General features: G+C 43.5%; 1 pseudogene; it reads left to right on the forward strand.

Annotated features, from left to right (window-relative positions):
- Positions 1-374: 374 nt before the first annotated feature.
- On the forward strand, positions 375-557 carry LOC126300027 (U2 spliceosomal RNA; annotated as a pseudogene).
- Positions 558-17741: the final 17184 nt, after the last annotated feature.

The following is a 17741-nucleotide window of genomic DNA, read 5'->3' on the forward strand; positions in this document are numbered from 1 at the left end:
AATTAGGGATGTTGTTTTGTCAATGGACCTCGAATTTCTCATGCAAAATGTAGATCCTTCCCTTTTATACGAGTTATTTTTGAAGACAGAAGCAATCAGACTATACACGCGTTTTCACATCGCTAAAGTATTAAAAAAATGGCTCTAAGCACTACGGGACTTAACATCTGAGGTCATCAGTCCCCTAGACTGAAAACTACTAACTAACCTAAGGACATCACACATATCCATACCCGGGCCAGGATTCGAACCTGCGACCGTAGCAGCAGCGTGGTTCCGGACTGAAGCGCCTGGAACCGCTCGTCCACAGCGGCCGGCGCTAAAGTATCGTTACTTGTTGTGAAAATCCTATACAACATTATGGGGCAGGGTATATATCCTGTAAGAATTTTCTCATCAGGTTAAAAAATATCTTTTCTTAACAGTTTAATATCTGCTACGACCTTCATCACTGGACTAGAATATTAAACTGATTTTTGGCTCATGACGGAGTGCTAAGAGAATGGTCTACCTCTGTCACAAGATGCGTTTCTCAATTTCGAAATCTCTTATAGTAAACAACTTCCTCATAACAAATTAAGTCTCTCAATGTAACAGCACAGGTATATGTTGTAAATATCAGGCTTATGCGACGTATCACTTTATAAATTCGGTAATATAGCTGATTTTATTACAATGGTCATCTCTCTTTCTATAGGTGGAGATTGAAATTTCGTTAAAAGATCTCGCCACAACGTAAAACGCCTGATCAGCGCTCCAGCTCTCGAATCATGTCTGTGGTACTCTGACCCAGACTTCCACCCTCCCGGTAGCACGTCATTGATATCAAATTGATAGGCTATTTAATTCAATTCATCACGAGAATCCCTTTGCATGGTGAGTAATTTTTTCCTGCAGTCTGATTACTATCGCCAGGTAACCATTACAGACGCATTGTTACTTCACCAAAGGCTTCCCACAAACTATGTAGTCACTTCCTCCGATGATGCCGGCCGGAGTGGCCGAGCGGTTCTTGGCGCTTCAGTCTGGAGCCGCGAGACCGCTACGGTTGCAGATTCGAATCCTGCCTCGGGCATAGATGTGTGTGATGTCCTTAGGTTAGTTAGGTTTAAGTAGTTCTAAGTTCTAGTGGACTGATGACCTCAGAAGTTAAGTCCCATAGTGCTCAGAGCCATTTGAACCATTTGAACCTCCGATAATAACATTGGTGGTAACCATCGTCAAATAGCTGAAGACATCCGACACTGATTGCGTTCTGTCTCTCAGTTGCCCTGTCATGTTGGTGGAAGTACATCACTTAGAATTCTGGTATACTGTTCCTGAACTAATCCTGCTGAGACCTGTCAGTCTGTGGGAGCAATAGGATGTTTCACTCTCCTCTCCACCCCCACAACACCTCTGGCGGTGCATCAGGGCGACCCACTGCTCACCATGCCGGACAGCTGTTAATGATTTCAGACTTGCAAAAGTTGTCCTATCCTTCTCAGAAGAACTGGACGATTTAATGTCACTGAAGTAAATACCAGGATGTTGAAAAATATGCTTCCTCTAATCCCTCCTGCAAACTAAAACGTTATGAGATATATTTTCAAAATATCCCGGAAATGCTGACCCAGTGAGCAATAGCAAAATACATATCAGCTGACCACCACATCCCAAACGTACACGAGTCTGCAGACCTAGGTTTTCCTCAGAATACAGCCCTATAGAAGTGTTCCTATTGGCCCCCACTAAATTAGTGGGCAGATGCTTCGGGAACTCAAATGGAAACCCCTGGTTGGAATGCAATATTCTTTTGAAGGAATGCAATTGAGAACTGACATTCGAAGCTGACTGCAGAAGGATTCTACTGCCGCCAACATACATTTCAAGTATGGACCACAAAAAGAAAATACGAGAAATTAGCGCTCATGTGGAGGCATAAAGACAGTCTTTTTCTCCCTAGCTCTCTTTGTGGGTGGAATAGGAAAGGAAATTACTAGTAGTGGTACAGTGTACCCTCCACCACGCACCGCAAGATGGCTTTCTGTATACGTACATAGATGCAGATATAAATTTAGTATACCTATCAAGATGTGAGCCCATCCATTTACAGGCACACAAAACTCACAAAAAATGTTGTTTCTTATTTATCAAGGGAAAAAAAAGAAAGATTGAACTTCTACTGTTGGCTGTCTCTCTGTTGCAACCTTCGTATTAGCCTCAAATTTTCTCACTTCAGTTACTTTGCTAGACGTATGTGAGAAGCTGTAACACGTTGGTCCACAATACTTAGAAGAAACAGTATAGGCCACATCTCTCGACTCCGCTTTCGTCAGAGTATCCCTTACCTGCCATATTCTCACGAATCCTCCAGCTTTTTAATCCACCTTATTTCGGCGAGTAAGAGTTGTCCGCTGCCAAGTTACAGACCCCTACTAATTATCTAGAATTCTCATCACTTTCCGACAGCACTGTTCTATTATTTACAAGACCATCTAGTCTTCCACCCGTCAATGACTGTGTAGAGAGCTATCACAATCATATAAATAGCACACTAACATACAGGAGGAAATTCACAACCACGCAGAGTATACATGGACTGCACAAAGGAATTCAGTAGCATAACACTTACAATGCATCAATACAGAATGACTAATTATAAAAATCCCTCTCTACATGACCTAAGCTCCTTTACCATGTTCCAATTATTACCGCACTAGAAATACGATAGGGTAATGGTGTCTGAGTCTTAATCGACAGCACTGTGTCTCTCTCTCTCTCTTCGTTATTCTTGTAACACCCAACGAAGTAAAACTCTGAACTGTAAACACTTGTGGCGCAGTGGTTAGCACACTGGACTCGCATTCGGGAGGACGACGGTTCAATCCCGTCTCCGGCCATCCTGATTTAGGTTTTCCTTGATTTCCCTAAATCGCTTCAGGCAAATGCTGGGATGGTTCCTTTGAAAGGGCACGGTCGATTTCCTTCCCCATCCTTCCCTCACCCGAGCTTGTGCTCCGTCTCTAATGACCTCTTTGTCGACGGGCCGTTAAACACTAAGATCCTCCTCCTCCTCTTTTGTAAAAACTTGACTAGCGTCGCCTAGTAGAAAATACAATAAGATTCTATCACGTCTCTCTCTTCCTATATAGCAGAAAAAAATGCTGTGTATGTGTTGACATTGACCATATGGGTTGATCCTAATAAATATACATTTATTGGTTCGCTGTAGCAGGCAGCCAGTGATCGAAGTCGCTTCCATGGATCTGCGTGAAGTTTTGTTGCCTGTACTGGAGGAAGACCGTATCCCACAGACTATCACTCATAACAAGAGGGTTCTTCTGTTCTTGCTTCATAAGTAGTTTGATACATTGTTTTTTGCTGTAACACGTCGATGCAGTGTATGACTACAGCTGTCTACACAGCAATACATTTTGCTTTCTACCATGATTTGGAAGTCTGTGTCAGGTGCCCAACGGACATTATTACATTTCAATCTATTGACATTCACAGAAAGCTGGTCATCGCATGGTGTAATCTATGCTGATCCCCCAACACGCAGGATGGTAGAAATAAAACACAGAGGCCATGTTTCTTATTCACAAAAATATGGAAGACATCATAACATATAGAAACTGGAAAAGTTTGTGGCACTGTGGAGCATTTCCAGCAGCTGCTACATTTAATTTCATCTTCCACAGTGACAGGGTACCAGATGTCTCAGTGTTCTATTTCAAGGAGACCAAGAGCAGTGATTCCTCATATTGTCGCTATGTACGTGACCACTGTTTTGGTGCTGTCAATTCCTGGAAGGTGTAGCTCCCACCAAAACTCCCTCCATCTCAAACACATGGTGTCAGTCAACCATCAGTCAACCAACAGCACACCAGTGGACAGATGGGATGGAAAAGATTGTGGAATGTGCAGAAGCACATGGAGACAATGAGCGGGGACACAGAGGCAACCAGCCGGTCGATGTGGCCGAGCGGTTCTAGGCACTTCAGTCCGGAACTGCGCTGCTGCTATGGTCGCAGGTTCGAATCGTGCCTTAGGGATGGATGTGTGTGGTGTCCTTAGGTTAGCTAGGTTTAAGTAGTTCAAAGTCTAGGGGACTGATGACCTCAGATGTTAAGTCCCATAGTGCCTAGAGCCATTTGAACAGAGGCGACACGCAGCATGCTGGCAGCTTGACGTAATGTGGCACTGAGTGGCAGGGGAACACTGAAAACTAAGGTAGCACATGGCACAGGACAGCAGTATGGGAATCTGGAAGACCCAGTCCGGCTGACAGTGGACGCCCTCACGATCAGCCAGGCCATATGTGTCCAACAACTTTCAGCGAGGCACTGAATGGTGCTCAGCTTGAGGTGGCCCACAATTGTGAGGTCCAAAGAGACAAGGGGTGGATGGCAACTGGTGAATGGTACGTGGTGCCCAAGGTGAGCTGCACTGTATTTTGGCAACAGAACTGATGTCAACAAAGAATGCCTGTGTCGTACAAGGGCCCTCAGAATCGGTATGCTGGCATTGGGCTGTGTCAGTTCTGGATAAGATGTGTCAGCTACACCATGGCCCAAGTTAATCTTTTCTCCTACTGGAGACCAGTATGCACTAGCCAGTCACATCACAACACAATACTGTGGTGCACAACATCGTCTGCAGTATCTCCATCCTCGCACCAAGAACTTCCTCAGAGTGTCCACCATGATGTATGGTACAGATCAGCATACCCTGTTTCAATAGAACCTTTGAATAGTGCAGAATAACTGCCCAAGCTATTCCATATCTAGTTCTTGTTTAGCTCTAGCTATTGAAGTATTAACACTGTCAAGACACAGTTGAGTTGACAACTGTGACCAACACCAGTCACATCGGCGTGAACATTGGAGACAATACCAACTGCTTGTTAATGGACAGACCTGAGGCAAAGGGACTGTTATGATGGGGGACTGGTAGCCACAGATCTTCGAGTGAGCTGCTGTCACTCAGCATCATTGTCACCCCTGTGGACTGCACATTGGAAGACTGGAAGACAGTCCATCTGCTGCACTTTGTTCTGACTACTTCTACTAGATGCAACGCACCCATGTTGTGAATGACGACCAGACAATTGCACGGAAGTAATCTGCTTGTCCTCAAACTGTACATTGTGTCTCAGTGAATTCCAACTGCACTCCTGTAACAGAAGTGATTCAGTACATGTGTGCTGTCTAAAGACAGTTAAACTCAGAGATTAGGCTCACTTCATCTTTCTGTGCTCTTATACTGATGTCATATTTTGTTTTGTTCTGCTTGTGATATATATAGTGAGTACCGTAAATATGTCGAGTTACACATGTTCCCAAAGTAAGAATCCCATGATTACACACACACACACTTTGTTTATATGTTTGTTTATGATTGTCAAACTAAGCTAACACTCATGCTATGTTTTCCCAAAGTAATTTATAGAATACAAAGACCAGATTATGTTATGTAGCATTTCGTTGACATCCAATTAGCTGCTTAAGCAATTTGGAAACATGAGTAAACTTAAGTTTAGTAATAATGGATATACATTTCATGTTTTGATGTTTTGTATTAACTAGTTCAAATGGTTCAAATGGCTCTGAGCACTATGGGACTTAACATCTGAGGTCATCAGTCCCCCGTAGCAGTCGCGCGGTTCCAGACTGAAGCGCCTAGAACCGCTCGGTCATTCTGGCCGGCCATGATAATGGACTTCTAAATACAAAATCGCGTTTGAGAAGTTCTATCAGACTGGTCAACAGAGATATTTACAGTTTCCAAGGTACAGCACAAAAACATGAAAACATACCTCTCAGAAGACAATGATGACGAAGAAATCGCAGAAAGTTTTTACACGGAGGAATTACAGTAAAGCTCTGAATTGAGCGTGTTCGTAGAGCGGGTCATAAGGCGTCGAGGAAACAGGGTATTGGTGAAATGGCTCAGCTTCTCATCAAAACACAACAGCTAGGTGAACGCTCACAGTTAGCTATATAATAAGACAAGCAAACCTCAAACCACACAATAGCGCGAAGTGAGTGCTAGGAAACGTATCAACAGAGGTGCAGGCGGTATACTCGAGAATCTACAGGGTGTTTCAAAAATGACCGGTACATTTGAAACGGCAATAAAAACTAAACGAGCAGCGATAGAAATACACCGTTTGTTGCAATATGCTTGGGACAACAGTACATTTTCAGGCGGACAAACTTTCGAAATTACAGTAGTTACAATTTTCAACAACAGATGGCGCTGCAAGTGATGTGAAAGATATAGAAGACTACGCAGTCTGTGGGTGCGCCATTCTGTACGTCGTCTTTCTGCTGTAAGCGTGTGCTGTTCACAACGTGCAAGTGTGCTGTGGAAAACATGGTCTATTCCTTAGAACAGAGGATTTTTCTGGTGTTGTAATTCCACCGCCTAGAACACAGTGTTGTTGCAACAAGACGAAGTTTTCAACGGAGGTTTAATGTAACCAAAGGACCGAAAAGCGATACAATAAAGGATATGTTTGAAAAATTTCAATGGACTGGGAACGTGACGGATGAATGTGCTGGAAAGGTAGGGCGACCGCGTACGGCAACCACAGAGGGCAACGCGCAGCTAGTGCAGCAGGTGATCCAACAGCGGCCTCGGGTTTCCGTTCGCCATGTTGCAGCTGCGGTCCAAATGATGCCAACGTCCACGTATCGTCTCATGCACCAGAGTTTACACCTCTATCCATACAAAATTCAAACGCGGCAACCCCTCAGCGCCGCTAGCATTGCTGCTCGAGAGACATTCGCTAACGATATAGTGCACAGGATTGATGACAGCGATATGCATGTGGGCAGCATTTGGTTTACTGACGAAGCTTATTTTTACCTGGACGGCTTCGTCAATAAACAGAACTGGCGCGTATGGGGAACCAAAAAGCCCCATATTGCATACCCATCGTCCCTGCATCCTCAAAAAGTACTGGTCTGGGCCGCCATTTCTTCCAAAGGAATCATTGGCCCATTTTTCAGATTCGAAACGATTACTGCATCACGCTATCTGGACATTCTTCGTGAATTTGTGGCGGTACAAACTGCCTTAGATGACACTGTGAACACCTCGTGGTTTATGCAAGATGATGCCCGGCCACATCGCACGGCCGACGTCTTTAATTTCCTGAATGAATATTTCGATGATCGTGTGATTGCTTTGGGCTATCCGAAACATACAGGAGGCGGCGTGGATTGGCCTCCCTATTCGCCAGACATGAACCCCTGTGACTTCTTTCTGTGGGGACACTTGAAAGACCAGGTGTACATCCAGAATCCAGAAACAATTGAACAGCTGAAGCAGTACATCTCATCTGCATGTGAAGCCATTCCGCCAGACACGTTGTCAAAGGTTTCGGGTAATTTCATTCAGCGACTACGCCATATTATTGCTACACATGGTGGATATGTGGAAAATATCGTACTATAGAGTTTCCCAGACCGCAGCGCCATCTGTTGTTGACAATTGTAGCTACTGTAATTTCGAAAGTTTGTCCGCCTGAAAATGTACTGTTGTCCCAAGCATATTGCAACAAACGGTGTATTTCTATCGCTGCTCGTTTAGTTTGTATTGCCGTTTCAAATATACCGGTCATTTTTTAAACACCCTGTACCATCCGAACTTCATATCCTTGAATACAATTTTTGTGAACCTGGAACGAAACTGAAACAGCGCTTAGCTCGTGGTGATAGAGGATTAATATCCTAGACGACCCACGCAAAGAGCGTGACGTTGCTTATGCCACAAATAAAGATCGTCGCAGATATTAGCTGATAACACTAGACAGAAACATCGAAGAAAGGATATTGGTATAGGACAACGTATTGCTGCATTCGTGGTCGATAAGGCAATGTGTCCCAGACTTAAACAGGATGCTGGAATAACCTTCAAGCAAACAATGAATTTAGCTCTTCGCACCCGAAAGAAGAAAAAAAATCTATAGGACGTTTAAAAATTGCAGTGAATCAACGGTGGCAGCGGCGAATGGTTCTTTGAGGCAGAAAGGAGGAAGGAAAAGGCATGTTAAAACGCGCAGGATTTTGACAATACCAAAGACATCTTGGGCAAAATTCCGTTTATAACCCTTGCATTTGCTGGGCTATCGGCCATTGGTTCGTTAGCTGGTGGAGCCGCTGCCATAACTCTAGCATAAAGAATGCCCGAAACGCTGAGAAGCAATGACTAGAAGCTCAAAGCCATAATGGCCACGGAGACCATCGCTATCGGTAAAGGCCTATATTTAAAAGCATACAGGAATGGGCTTGGATTGCACATAAACGTAAAAGAAAGCCCATTGCGGCACTACTGGACAGACTTCTTACGTACTTCGCTGTGCTTAAACTCGTCAGAAAACTCAAAATCCCGAGTTTTGGGGCTTGTTTATGTAGGATATATTGCCTGAAGCAATGTGGGAATGCAAAGAATGTAGAACTGTCGATTTACATTAAAGGGGGTATATGGAACTCACTGGATTGCGTATGTTAAAAAAACTGGAAAAACATCTACTTCTTTGACTCATTCGGTGATTTAAGGCCGCATGAAGGACTGTACCATTACTTCACGCTACTAAGACTTCAGTTCATACCTCTGTGGACATTTCTGCCTACTGTTTGTCCTGATAATTGCATAAAAACAGGCAGTATGCACATCACCGCATCATTTGAGGTTGAGATGTGATGTCGTTCACTCTACCTCTAAAAGAACGTTATTCTAAATTAAAATCGAACTATTTGCCTCCAATAGATCTGATCAGGGGGAAGTGGAGGATAACATTGATCGCTCTGGAAACGTAAAACAGCATAGCTAAAGACACTTTAGATAGACCGTTAACTGTATCTAGGGAATTGGGAAGTTGTGGTAATACTTTCCGGCTGCTACGATTTGAACGCATATATAAAACGATTTGTAAAAGGATTTGAGCTACATGCAAACGTTAATAGCGTTGAAAACAGATATAAAAACAACGGAAAAGGCAGCGAACTTAGCCACGAAAATTCAACAGGTTAACTACTAGGTTTCTCGGGGGACAAGTGCTGGAGCGTACCCTTAATACTGATAAAATTTACGAATCAGATCAACCAGTGGACATAATGCCTGTCCATGTAGAGAGTAACATTGCTTCGAATTCGTAAGTTCACGACAGATTAGTCCATAGTATATACACAACCTTACCTACAGTGACCGTGGTTATAAAACTGCAGACGTTTTCAGGATTTAACATATCTTTCTGTGACTGTTCAGGCATTACACCACCTTGAGCTAAATATTGTAGATCAGAACGCAACCAACCGAGATGGCGCAGTGGTTAGCATATTGCACTCGCATTCGGGAGGACGACGGTTCAAACACCTGTCCACCCATCCTGATTTAGGTTTTGCGTGATTTCCCTAAATCGCTTCAGGCAAATGCCGGGATGGTTCCTTTGAACGGGCATAACTGACTTCCATACCCGTCTTTCTCCAATCCGATGAGACCGATGACGACGCTGTTTGGTTCCCTCCTACAAATCAACTAACCAATCAGAACCCGATTGTTATCGATTTTTGCGGTGAGGGAATTATAGTACATCTTCATTTGAAGCAAAATTATGCGTATTAAATATAAATGTGGATTGCCTAACTATCAGAAGACCATTTTGCAGCGGAAGCAGAATGCGATAACACGCGACAATTACGAGTATCTCAAATCCATCGGATTGACTGGAGATAGATTATTCAAAACAACACAATGCAGGGAAGGCTGGAAATGTGACGTACGTGTCGAATTCGAATTATCCGAAAACTTTCCTGGGGGCACTGAGGCATATGCGTTAATGCTACACGACCTCCTTGTAAACTACTCGCCACTAACTGGACTTGTACATGTGGTGTAAATGTAGAGGCATTACACAAGATACAATGCGTCAGACAAATGATGCCTCAAAGAGCAAAGATAGTTGCAGTCACAAGGGTTTTATGACGAGTGTAGTGTGCTAAAGCTCGAAAAACAGCTGTGTGGTTGGCTCGATGTTACCACGTAAATCGCTCGGACGACGAAGGGATGATGCGAGAAGATATGGTGTCGTTGCTCCGAGCGTTTATCACAGAGACAACGTAGTTTGTCGAAGGCGGTGAGAAGATTTCCCGGTTTCAAGAAATTTATAAATGTGCGTCTATGCAGAGTGTGGAAACAGAAGGATGCCCTGCCCTCAAGCAAGTGAAGAAGAGGTATGGACAACGTCGGCTTATGAATAATTCAGAAAATGAACAAATATTATTCAGTTGGCTTACTAACAAATAAATTGTTTCTTAAAAGATCTTTGCGTTTATTCATTCACTTCCCATTTTTCACCTCCGCACTTGGAGTTTTTACATGAGTATTTAAATTACTTCTTCTGTAGCACTCCTCGTGAGAAGGAGAGGAGCCAGGGATCGTTGCAAGGGGCTGTGGGGCGGCTGTAGCAGATAAGCACGCGTCGTATTGCAGCAGCTGTCTGTGCAACCTAAGTTAGATCACGCCACATGCAGAGGCATTGCGTTACAAGTACCATCAATATGCACATAACAGTTTTGAATTTCACATACGTACATATGTGAACTACAGCTAACTCCCGCTCTCATGAAAAGTGTGTACGTAGTGGTATAGGCAGAGATGAGCTGCACGTGCATGTCTCGTTCCCGCAAAAAAGCACGGACCTCAGTACTGTGCTGGATTCTCATGAACACAAAGTCTACTTCTCTCGGTACATACGTGCCTGCACCCAAGAGCATGCGCCGCGTGTATATACAGTAAATCAACGCTGAATGACTTGATGAGCCATAAAGCCCTCTGCACAAGCCGATGAAGAAGGCGCTGGTAAACGCGCTCGTTTGTCAAACGATGACAGCTTGGTTCCAAGCAAAATGTCACCACTTTTCGATAATGAAGAAATGGCATTTCTCATTTATGATTTACGTGAAGGTGAACGTAAGAAAATTTTCTTTGTCTAAGCGTCTAATTTGTCTTTTTATTCGTGTTTGCAGGTGATATTTACGTGTTCCTTTGTTTTTTTTCTGCTATAGGTGAACAGATAGATATCGATCTGTCACAGCTGGCATCAGTGATGCAATTTTCCTCTCAGAGCTCATACGGAATTAAAACAGTTCGTGAGAAGCAGATAATGAGTAGTAGTAGTAGCAGTTGTATTACTGTTTCTTCTATCAACAACAATAATATGTTTTATTGTTGGATACAGTCTTTTTTTCTAGACTTACTTGATACTGATGTTGCAAGCGAAGTGGAAACGTAACTAAACCAAAAAGTATTAGAATAGAGCAGATCTAATATTATGATTAATAATGAGGATGATGAGTGACTGAAAGCACTTATGCTCAGTGAATCCCGACGAATCTGTACTTCATTATTATTGGGGGATGTACATGTCTATCGCTTGTATCTGTGTGTGATACTAATAAATTTCGCTTCTTTTTCCGTTGAAGAACTAGGCGGACTCACAACACTGTCGCCAGACCGTCACTGATGCGGGCGTTGACATCCGCATCACCTCGGCCTAGCGGTAGCGGGGAATGGTGCCGTCGACATCTGCGTCACCTCAGCTGGTGCCGTTAGGGTATCGCTCCCGGCCTAGCAGTAGCGGGGAAGTACCGTTAATGTCATCGCCGTCACCCCTCAGCTGGGTTGTCAGGCTACCATTCCTGGCCTAGAGGTAGCGGAGCATTGCCATCGATATCTAAATCACCCTGTCCGAAGATGTCAGACTACTGCTCCTGGTCCAGCGGTAGCAGGGCGGTACCGTCAATGTCATTGTCATCACCTTACCCAGTACGTAGCTGTAGCAGTCCCACAGTCCTCCGTGTTCACCAACAGCAGATAAATCACGCAGCCGCTTTAGACTACTCCGTGTTTGCTGATGTTTTCAAGTATAGCTCCTTACAGTGCCAAATTGATAACATCAGTGCTGGATTTCTAGATCCGGCTACCTTCCTTTGTACATTTAAAGCAGTATTGGAAATGGAGTTCCCTGGAATTATCAATGCCCAGAGGTATTCTGCCACCAGGTGGAAAGTGTTTGTCTACTGTGAGCTGATGCACATCCATAAAAAAGGCAACAGTGATAAGTACCGTCAAACAGTGGGGGAAGGATGGCGTGATACGGCAGTGTAAGTGAACTGCAGAGTGGTGTGGAACTTTCACCGACAGCGTCCTACTAAGACGTTATATACAAGGCGGAGAAAAATTGTGTCACGAAATTGTAACCCTGGATAGCTGATGCAAGTAGGAGGCAAAATTACTAATATTGTGTAGATTTTCAGCTACGGATACTTGGGACCAGACGGTCTGATTGGCCGAAGGATTGCCCTATTGCTGTTCGTCGGTTCACGGGCAGTGCTATGGTTGTCGGTTAGCACATACAAACGTCCCTCGCCCCGTCGCTGCCCCAACGTGAATAGGTCTTGCTGTTTGCCTCCACCTCACGCCAGAGTCATTCACACGTAGGCTTCACTTCGGAGCACACACACGTCACCTGCGATTTAGTCATACAGTAAGCATGGTGGCACAGTATTTGTTTGAGAACGACGAAATATGGTTTTTGTTTATGGACTAGCCGACTGTAATGAGCATGAAACTCGACTGCTGTATGAGAAACGATACCCAGGAAGACGCCACTCACACCCACAAACGTTTACAGCAATCCATCAGCGACTTGGCGAAACAGGCTAGTTAGCAGGATATCATGGTGATGCTGGAAGACCTCGAACACGATGGGATGGTGCATTTGAAGAGACTGTTCTCGAGCGCTTCGAGGAAGTACCTATGGCAAGTACTCGAGCGGTTGGACAGGACATGGGGGTTGCACATCAGTTAGTCTACGAGGTTTTGAGGAATGATGGTCAGTATCCATTTAGTTTCCATCCTGTCCTAGACCTAAATCCTGTGGAGGACTATGAACACAGGATAGGGTTTTGCCGGTGTTTTCTGCGAGGTGTTACATGATATCCCGACTTCGCCGCCATTGTGTTGTTTACCGACGAATGCACCTTCAATCGGGATGGCCTTTACAACATTCGAAACTTTCATTACTGGGTAAGGGGGAATCCTCACGTCACGTAGGCCCACGGACGCCAGAAACGAGTTTCGCTCAACATTTGGACAGGCATTGTGGGTAACCATCTGATTGGACCAGTCCGTCTACCTCCTCGACTTACGAGAGAAAATTACCTTCACTTTTTGCAAAAAAACTCTACCTGTACTGCTGGAAGATGTTCCTCTGGACATACGGTTACGCATGTGGTTGTAGCATGATGGGGCGTCCGCACATAAGTCGTGCTGTGCGCAGATATTTAAATGAACTCTTCGACAGCTGGGTAAATGGCAGAGGTGCTCGTAGGACATGGTCCCCATGATTACCAGACCTCATGCCACCGGACCTTTTCCTGAGGGTGGGGAGGGGGGGCGGGGGACTCTTCAAGGTCCTAGCTCATCCACCCCCCGAATGCGAACCACGTAGAAACAAAGAGGAATAATGGATCGCATTCAACACGCCGCCAATCACATCAGGGCAATGCCGAGAATCTTTGAAAGAGTTCATCAAAACACCATTCGACGTTATCAAGCTTGTGTCGCGTTGGAGGGTCGCCAGTTAAGTAAAACATGTCCTAGCTACAAAATAGGCCAGTTTCAGGGCCGACACAATTTGTGAAAGACTTTATGTACGCGAACTAACAACTGTTGACGGGTTTTTTCCTGGTACGTCTTATCATGAAACTACAATGGATGTCTCGGGACCCTGGCGGATTAGCCCCCAGGCCCCCAGAGTGGAAGACTGGCGAGCTACCACCGAGCGTGCTGGTCGCCTTGGATACATCGCGATCTCGACAGGCAAAGCATTCGCGGTCATGCATTGTCCAGAGCATCCGGCAACAGCGCAATTCCGCGGCCAATCGGGGCGCAGGGCGCCAAGTTTCCGTAGTTTAAAATTGTTCGTTGTCGACCTACACATTAGTAATTTTGGTTCCTACTGCAATCAGCTATTCAGCGTTAAAATTTAGTGACACAATTTTTTCCACCTAACATTTCTGTACTAATATATCACGTATTAACTCCTGTAACACCAAGTAAGGGGATAAATATTGTCTGGCGTGGTCAGTTCTGGCTTGCAATAGATATAACTAAAAGAAAAAAAGCAGCATCTATGGCAACATACAAGACAGCTAACATCTGAGGGCATTACAACGTTCAAGCTATCTCATTCCCCGTTTGTCAAAATTCGAAAGGCAGAATCCTAATTACTTGATTCATGTTTACTGTCTGCGAGTGGATGAGAAGAAAAGCGAGCCAGGAGATGTGAAGCAGAAGGTAGTTAGACCTCTCAACTTTTCCGAAGTTTTCAGCGCCGTAAACACGTAGATTGATTGCTACTCTCTAGAGGCGAGAAGCAACTCTACATTTGGATTAAAAACACCCTGTTGCATATCGACGTTAATGATGTGGGCCTGTAATTTACTGAATTTCTCCTACTACCTTTCTTGAACATTGGCGTCACCTGTGAAACTTTCTGATCTTTGGGTACGGATCTTTCGTTGAGCGAACGGTTGCATATGATTATTAAGTATGGAGCTATTGTATCAGCAAACTTTGAAAGGAACCTAACTGGTATACAGTCTGGACCCGAAGACTTGCTTTTGTTAAGTGATTTAAGTTCCTTCACTACTCCGAAGATATCTACTTCTACGTTACTCATGTCTGCAGCTGTTCTTGATTTGAATTCTGGAATGTTTACTTCGTCTGCATTGGTGAAGGGATTTCGGAAGGCTTTGTCTAGTAACTCTGCTTTGGCAGCACTGTCGTCGATAGTATTTCAATTGCTGTCGCACAGAGAAGGCATTTATTGTGTCTTACTTCATATACGACCCGAATCTCTTAGGATTTTCTGCCAGTTTTCGAGACAAAGTTTCGTTGTGGAAACTATTGTAAGCAACTCGCACTGGAGTCAGCGCTAAATTTCGAACTTCTGTAAAACATTGCCAGACTTGAAGATTTTGTGTACGTTTAAATTTGGAATTTTCTTTTTCGTTGTTTCTGCAACAGTGTTCTGACGCGATTTGTGTACCACGGAGGATCAGCTCCGTCGTTTGTTAATTTATTTGGTCTAAATCTCTTAACTGCCATCGATACTATTTTCTTGAATTCAAGCCACATCGGGTCTACACTTATATTGTCAATTTGGAAGGAGTGGAGATTGTCTCTCAGGAAGGAATCAAGTGAATTTGTATCTGCTTTTTTTGAATAGGTATATTTTTCGTTTATTTTTAGAGGATTTAGGGTTACAATATTCAATCTCGCTACGGCAACCCTGTTTCACTGATCCCTGTAACCGTTTTGATGCTTCTTGTTAGCACAGGAATATTTGTCGGTTAGAGGTCAAGTGTGTTTTCACAACCGTTTTCTATTCGCGTGGGCTCATGAATTTTCAGAGAACGCACTTAGCACAATATCAGATGATGTTTTATGCGTACCTCCGGATATAAACACGAATTTTCGCCAATATATTGAGGGTAAATTAAAGTTATCACCAACTATAATTCTATAAGTCGAGTATGTGTTTGAAATTAAACTGTAGTTTTCTTTGAACTTCTCAGCAAGCGTATCACCTGAATTGTGTGTGTGTGTGTGTGTGTGCGTGCATTTTTTTTTGAGTCATCAGTCTTCTGACTGGTTTGTTGCGGCCCGCCACGCATTCCTCTCCTGCGCCAACCTCTTCATCTCAGAGTTTGCACTAGCAACCTACATCCTCAACTATCTGCTGGATGTATTCCAGTCTCTGTCTTCCTCTACAGTGTTTGTTCTCTAGAGCTCCCTCTAGTACCATGGAAGTCATTCCCTGATTCTTAACATATGCCATATCAACCTGACCCTTCTCCTTGTCAGTGTTTTCCAAATATACCTTTCCTCGCCTTTTCTGCGCAGAACCTCCTCATTCTTTACCCTATCAGTCCACTAAATTTTCAACATTCGTCTGTAGCATCACATCTCAAATTCTTCGATTGTCTTCTGTTCAACTTTTCCCACAGTCCTTGTTTCACTATCATACAATGCTGTGCTCCAAATGTATATTCTCATAAATTTCTTCCTCAAATTAAGGACTATGTTTAATACTAGTAGACTTCTCTCGGCCAGGAACGCCTTTTTTGACCGTGCTAGTCTGCTTTTGATGTTCTCTGTCCGTCATTGGTTAGTTTACTGCCTAGACGGCAGAATTCATTAACTTCATCTACTTCGTAACCATGAAGTAGGTGATGTACGTATGAAAATGGTATGTTATTACGTGTACCATGCACACGACTGCTCACTGTGTGTGCTTGTAAAAGAAGATTGTTTGATTATTTGTCGTTCTTCACCTGCTTCCGCTTCTGCTGTAAATATTGTAAATAATTTTAAACAATATCTTAGTATAATTTATGTCAGTTGCTGTAAGTACTGTATAGTTGATCAGTTGCTGTTATGTAAATAAAGTCATTCTGCACTTATGCAATCTCTTTTTGAAAAACACCTCTATAACTGCTTCAAAGTCTTACCAGGTGCCAAATCTACATTTACATGTTAAGAATAACTGAGAGTACATTGTATGTGTCAGCAAATAACTAGACTCTTGTGGACTTGGCTGCTGTGGTTTTGGTAAGGCATAGTCGAATGACACAATGTCTGAAATGTCAGGAAGACATCTTGTGTGCTGTGACTGAATGTCCTTGTTCAGCACTGTATCATGCGCTCATCACAGCAGCTCTACTCATGCCATGGCATAGCCTGTTGTTGTTGTTGTCTTCAGTCCTGAGACTGGTTTGATGCAACTCTCCATGCTACTCTGTCCTGTGCAAGCTTCTTCATCTCCCAGTACCTACTGCAACCTACATCCTTCTGAATCTGCTTAGTGTATTCATCTCTTGGTCTCCCTCTACGATTTTTACCCTCCACGCTGCCCTCCAATGCTAAATTTGTGATCCCTTGATGCTTCAGGAGATGTCCTACCAACCGATCCCTTCTTCTAGTCAAGTTGTGCCACAAACTTCTCTTTTCCCCAATCCTATTCAATACCTCCTCATTAGTTACGTGATCTATCCACCTAATCTTCAACATTCTTCTGTAGCACCACATTTCGAAAGCTTCTATTGTCTTCTTGTCCAAACTAGCTATCGTCCATGTTTCACTTCCATACATGGCTACACTCCTTACAAATACTTTCAGAAACGACTTCCTGACACTTAAATCTATATTCGATATTAACAAATTTCTCTTCTTCAGAAACGCTTTCCTTGCCATTGCCAGTCTACATTTTATATCCTCTCTACTTGGACCATCATAAGATATTTTACTTCCTAAATAGCAAAACTCCTTTACTACTTTAAGTGTCTCATTTCCTAATCTAATTCCCTCAGCATCACCCGATTTAATTTGACTACATTCCATTATCCTCGTTTTGCTTTTGTTGATGTTCATCTTATATCCTCCTTTCAAGATACTGTCCATTCCGTTCAACTGCTCTTCCAGGTCCTTTGCTGTCTCTCACAGAATTACAATGCCATTGGTGAACCTCAAAGTTTTTACTTCTTCTCCATGAATTTTAATACCTGCTCCAAATTTTTCTTTTGTTTCCTTTACTGTTTGCTCAATATACATGCCCCTCGACTCTTATAACTGCCATCTGGTTTCTGTACAAATTGTAAATAGCCTTTCGCTCCCTGTATTTT

This window comes from Schistocerca gregaria, chromosome X, assembly GCF_023897955.1.
Source record: "Schistocerca gregaria isolate iqSchGreg1 chromosome X, iqSchGreg1.2, whole genome shotgun sequence".
Classification (NCBI taxonomy): domain Eukaryota; kingdom Metazoa; phylum Arthropoda; class Insecta; order Orthoptera; family Acrididae; genus Schistocerca; species Schistocerca gregaria.